General features: G+C 36.9%; 1 non-coding gene across 1 annotated transcript; it reads right to left on the bottom strand.

Annotated features, from left to right (window-relative positions):
• Positions 1–3,107: 3,107 nt before the first annotated feature.
• Positions 3,108–3,214, bottom strand: LOC145118339 (small nucleolar RNA R71). Its single transcript, XR_013713294.1, has one exon. It is a non-coding gene; the product is annotated as a small nucleolar RNA R71 (small nucleolar RNA).
• Between the last annotated feature and the right edge of the window lie 3,264 nt (positions 3,215–6,478).

Raw genomic sequence — 6,478 nt, 5'->3', positions numbered from 1 at the left:
AATTATTTGAACTGTACTTGCTAGTGGAATAATCCGATAAGAGCTCAAATGTTTAGTTGAGCCGACATACGTTATAATGCATTTGTGGCCTCCCTTATTTTAGTGAAATCATGGAACAAAAACATAACCCTGCTTAGTTTGAGGGATGCAACATGTTTAGCAGCCTAAACCTGAAATGTATCCAGGAAAGATATGTCTTAACCAATAAAGGTTGAAGTTAAGCGCCCCTGCTTAAGCATGTAGGTTTTTAAGTGATATAAAAAAGTGAGTTATACATGTAAAAAAAAGAATAAAAGAGAGAGAAATTACCGAAAAGTAAAAAAATTCTTGAAGAATTTTGGAGCTATCAAAGTTGAAGATCAGAAGATCAAAGTTCTAAAGAATCAAAAGTCAAAGATGCCAAAAATCATGAAAGAAGTGAATTCAATGAAGTGAAAGATCAAACATTAAAGAAAAGAAGAATTCAAGAGCTCCAAGTTGTGGTATCTTCTAAAAAGTTGTAATTCTCTAGTTTATGTATGCGTGGGTAGCTTTACAAAAATACTTTGAGGTTAAGTAGGATTTCTGGGGATGGATTCGGAGGGTTGCATAAAATAAGCATTGTTCGAAAGAAGTGGGCGAGTGTTTATGAAGATTGTGAGTATTTAAAGTATGGGGGGGTCATTTAGGAAAAATTTAGACACAAATGCATGCGTTGAGGTCTTGGCATAATGGCTGAGCTGGAATTGGATTGTTCTATGTAATGCTAGTGATGAAGGTTTAAGTTTAAATAAGTAGATTTGCTTGAGGGCAAGAAAAGCCTAAGTGTGGGGTATTTTGATATTGCCAAATTTATACATAGTTTTAGGAAATATTGATCTACATTTTATTTAATATTTTGGTTATTTGCATAGAATTATGGTACTTATGAGGATAAAATGTTATTTGCAGCCAAATAGAAGTATTTTCAAAGAAAGGGACCAGAAGTGACAATACTTGGAACTTTGGGGGACTTGAAGAAAAGAAGAACGAAAAAACACCCAAAAGACGTGCTCACGACATGAACAGTTGATGGTTCACGACGTGAGTAGAAAGAGTTAGAAGATAAGCATCCGGGTGAAGGAATCCTTGCCGAATACGGTTATCTCGAGTTCACGACGTGAGACTTAAATTCTCACGACGTGAACGGTAAATTTAAAGATATTAGAAATACCTTTGCCCATTACGATTTGGGGGACTTTTGGCTGAAGGAAGAGGTTCCAGGAGGCGATTTACAGCAGAAGCAAGGTCCTGGAAAAGGGTTTTCAACACCAAAAGAGTAAAAGTTCATAATTAAGTTATTTGTTTGATCCTTATAGACATGTTTTCTTATTTGAGTTGTGTTTATATGTTAGTTGCTACTATGAGCTGCTGAATCTAGCTACTCTTATCTAGCTAGATGAAGCTTCAAACTTATGAATAGCATAATTTTATATGGATTTATTTAGTTGGTGAATTGCTTGTGTTTGATTTATTGTTACCTAGCATGCTTATGTTGTTGCTTTAGTTGCTTAAATTCATGTTATGTGTAGCTTAGTGACCATTAACTGCATGAACTTGATAACCTAGTAATTTAGTGAACATTGAATTGCTAGAGCTAGGATCAACAAAATCTTAGTTAGTAATTGAAGTAATTAACTTTGCTGTGCTAGAGAACATAGATTATGACCATAATTGTGTTTGCATGATAAATCTTACATAGCATATTCATAAACATAATTGGTTCTGTGTTTAATTGTGTGTGACCATACATAGTTTTACATGAATTAATTAACTATTGGTAAATTTAGACCTAAATTACTAATATAATAATAACCAACTTAATAATCCATAATTATTAGCTAGCCATAAGGACGAAGTGGATTCGAACTAGATAAGAGTGTCTTTTAATTATTGATTGAATTTGAGTTAAGTTAGTCTGATCTTGCAAAATCAGATAAAAACCCTTTTTAGCTTGTTAATAATTAGATTAATTTAGTAGTAAATAGATTAATTAATAACACCGTTCCCTGTGATCGACACCCGACTTACCTAAGCTATACTGTAATCTGACTAGGTACACTGCCTACAAGTGCATAGTTAGTCTAAGTTTGTTAGGTTATAAATATTAAAATTAGTGGGTACTTCCGTGCACATCAAGTTTTTGGCGCCGTTGCCGGGGAACGGCTTAGCTAATTATTAGTTTGTTGCTTGAAATTAATCGATCCTTTTTGTAGGATAAAACCTGCAAAAAGTTACTTTTCTGTTTTAATTTTTTCTGCATTACAGGACTCACGACGTGAAGCTTAAAGATTCACGACGTGAGAACTGTGATTTTTAGTTTTCTTTAGTTTTTAGTTTATTTTTCTATTTTAGTTCAGTTTTACGTTTTTATTTTGTTTAGTTTGCAGGAGTTCATGACCAGAGGCTCTAACACACCTTTGGTGCCACCACTTGAAGATCCGGAGTCAGCCCTTCACAAAAATAAGAACAAGAACGCGAAGGAAGATCAAACGCCAAAGAAGACACCCTTGCAAGAACTAAAATCAGCCTTTTTAAGGAAGTCGGGGAAGAAGACTAAGACAGTGGAATCGAGTTCAGCCTCAAAGGATAAGGGCAAAGTTGAAGAACTTGGTCCAATTCCTATTCCGCACGAATCAGAATACGAATCCGACACAGAATTTGGACTTTATACGAGTGAACCCGAGGACGAGTCGGAGAACGAGATGGCAAATATAGATGATATGGCCATGGGGGACTACAAGAAGCGAATTCGAGATGATGTGGGGCCGGGTTTAGTACATCCTACAATTCTTGCCAATGCCACATTCGAGTTGAAGGGACATATCCTTACTGCACTTAAGGATATCCCATTTTACGGGAAGGATCACGAGGATGCTTTCAAACACTTAGACGAGGTGAACGATATTGCGGATTATTTTAATACTCCCAATATCCCAAGGGAGACAGCTTTGCTAAGGATGCTACCAGTCACTTTCAAGGGAGCAGCAAAAGACTGGTTAAAGGCACTCCCACCTGGTACAATCACCACATGGGCCCAATTGCGTGAGAGATTTCTAGATCAGTTTTTCCCACCCTCCAAAATCTCTAAACTCAAGAAGGCGATTGCCAACTTTGAGCAAAACCCGGGGGAGTCATTATACGAGGCATGGGAGCGCTATAAGGGGTTGTTAAGGAATTGTCCTCAACATGACCTAAATCTTCAGCAAGAAATGTCGATATTTTATGATGGGGTGAATGTCATGACTAGACAACTCCTTGATTCACAAGGACCACTAACAAAGAAGAACCCAATTCAGGCCAAGGAGCTGGTTGAAGAATTTTCAAAGCACTCTCGTGAGTATCACAACCCAGGACGCGATGGAATGAAAGGCAGTGTAAGTATACACACTGAACAGATGGCTGCTGTGATGGTAATGCTTAGCACTATGGATAGGAGATTGACTCAAATGGACCAATCAATTCATGCAATTCAGGTTGGTTGCGAGAGATGTAGTGGCCCACACTTGACAAAGGATTGCAATATGGATGAATATGGAAACAAGAAAGCTCAAGTATGTTACTCAAGTGGGGACAAGTATGAAGAAGATTGGAGAAAACCAAAGAAAGAGTGGCTGCCTTACGAAGAATACAAGAAGCAAAAAGAAGAGAAATTTAGGCAAACTGGCCGGGGCTTCTACCAAAGAGGGCAACCACTAGCTGAGAAGAAATCAGAATTAGAGACCATGTTGATGAAATTCATGGAAGCTTCAGAAAAAAGACATGATGCTACTGACACTGCAATGGAAGAACAAAGAACTATAATGAAGAATCATCACGCCATGATGATAGATCAGCAAGCATTAATAAAGAATCAGCGAGCCTCCATCAATAACCTTGAAGTACAACTTGGTCAACTTACCGCTTTGGTTAATGAGAAGATGTTCCCGAAAAATCCTGAAAACAACACCCAATCTCACATAATGGCCATAGATATTGAAGAAGAGGCGATTTCTGAGTTCCTAGAAGCCTTAGAAGTGGAGCCACAACAGCCCGATCCAAAGCCAAAGAAGCCAAAGCTCGAAATTGAAGAATTTGCTGGAACACCCAGTTCACGTCGTGAGCCCGCTATGCTCACGACGTGGGCTCAGTCTGAACAGAAGAAATCTGTATCTGTTCCAGCTTATAAACCACCTTTGCCATTCCCGTCTAGAGCTAATCTCAGTCCACTAGAGAGAGAACATCTGGAGTTTATCAAGCAATTAAAGGGTATTCCTATCAATACTCCTTTTATTGGTTCAGTTGCAAAAGTTCCAGAATATGTGTAGTGGTGTTGATTATGATGGCATGTGCGGAATTAGAAAGATCTAGTGAATCATCATGTAAAATCAAGAACACAAGGAGTAAATAAATCTGTGTAAGCTCATATTAGTGTTGGATAAGATGTCTAAGTCCATAACTTATTTGGTATATACTTGACCCGACCCGGCATGGTCCATTTGGGTTGCACTTCACCCAAACTGTTTATGGATAATTTTATGAGAATTGTATACTTACGATTTATTAATATATTATAAGTTATAATATATTAATATAAAGTCATGTTATTTAATTAGTTTTAATCTTGAATTAATTATGAATTGATTTAGTGATTAAAAGGAAGACTAATTAAATCATGGGCTATTGTATTTATATGGTGTGGGCTAATGCTCATTTGTTAATGGGCTAAGCTTATATGGAAGTCCATGGATGATCCATGGAGCTTTTAACCCATGGATCCTTGGAAGAGGAAAAGACATGGGTTATTAGGGTTTCACCCTAACCATGCACACTATATAAACAAGCTCATGTTGCATGAAATAACACCCTAGTGTGTGTGTGTAATAGTGGTGGCTGAAATCTAAGAGTTAGTATACTCTCTCATACATTTTCCAAGTTTGTGGTGATTTGTGATTTCCATTTGAGGCATTCACATTATTGGTGCTTGGCTCTCAAACTCCAAGGAATCAACAATCAACAAAAGGTATGTAATTCATCTAGTTCTTTTATGTTTAAAAGTACCCCATGCCATGCTAGATAGGTTATAAACCTTGGAAAATAATATTTTGCATGTACCTTAGACAAACATAGATCCAAGGTTTATTAGGGTTGCATGTACACTTAGGAAGTGTTAGAATGCTCAAAACCCAACAGTGGTATCAGAGCCTAGGCTTGTTTGTTTGATACTTGATGCAAAATAGTGATAAAAAGTCGATTTTTTTGCTGTCTGACTGATGAACTCGCCGAATCCATGGGGGGACTCGCCGAGTTCATGTGTAAACTCATCCTACTCGCCGAGTAGGTTCGTGCACTCGGCGAGTAGGAGCCTCAGAATGCAGATTTTCGACTTTTGCTGCTGGAAATGGACTAGAAACATTACCCTAAACTGTTTTGGTGTTTTAAAACTTGTTTTAGTTGGTGTAATGGTTGTTCTAATCCATTTACAATAGCTTATATCAAAATTTCATGCTTTGTATGTGTTCATATAATTCTTGAAACTTTGATGATCATGTTCATGTTCTTATGAATTTAGAAGATGATAGGAATTATTTGCTGAATTGTTTAGGATTAATTCTTGATCATTTATGTGTTTTAATGGAATCCATAATTTGTCCTCAAGTTATGGATTTCCAAAGGTCACTTCTTTTAAACACACATTTAAACACATAAGTTACATAAAAATGAAGAGTCTTCATTTTTATGAACCTTTAATTCATAAGTTATGAAATGAAAAGTTTTGGATAGTTACAAAACTTGCCCTCAAGTTTTGGAATTTGTAAAGTTTCACACACTTTAATAAACTTTAATTCCAACCCTTAGAGTTTTAATAGTTAAAATTCAACACTTATACTATTTATAACATTAATGGTTAATTATTATATATATGTATAAGATCAAGTCGTTTTACCGTTAGTAGGCCTCATTCACGAAGCCGGTCTATAAGGGGGGTATAAGGTTGTTGCCTATAAAATGGCAACTTAATGGGTGTCCATTCTCACCCACCGCTTCCTTGATCGGTGGAGGGTCGTTAGCCGAACGGGTAGGACAGTGACTTTAAATTCTCATTAAAAGTATAATGAATATTATAAAGTAACTAAACCTTTTATAAATTCCCAATCTTAGTTACTTTAGGAAAATGTGAATATGGTGCTAACCCATGAAATTCACACTTTGTACCTTACCAAGTCGTTGGTGGAGCGTGTGTGGTTAACCGGCACACTAACTTGGACTAGTAAGGATCACGAAGGGTGACTTAATGTTTATCATAGATCGGTGGAGCGTGTGTGGTTAACCAACACATTGATTAGGTGATAATATTAAGGGTACCAAGTGAGTTTGCATGGTTATTCACACCTTGTTTTGTGATCCTCGGCATCCCAGTCACAAAACTTGAGAGGGCACAATCGAGATTGAAACATGCCATTGAAAAGTTCAATGAATC

Source organism: Lactuca virosa, chromosome 5 (assembly GCF_052849685.1).
Source record: "Lactuca virosa cultivar CGN04683 chromosome 5, Lactuca_virosa_CGN04683_v6, whole genome shotgun sequence".
In the NCBI taxonomy this organism is placed as follows: domain Eukaryota; kingdom Viridiplantae; phylum Streptophyta; class Magnoliopsida; order Asterales; family Asteraceae; genus Lactuca; species Lactuca virosa.
This window is presented reverse-complemented; position numbering and strand designations above follow the sequence as displayed.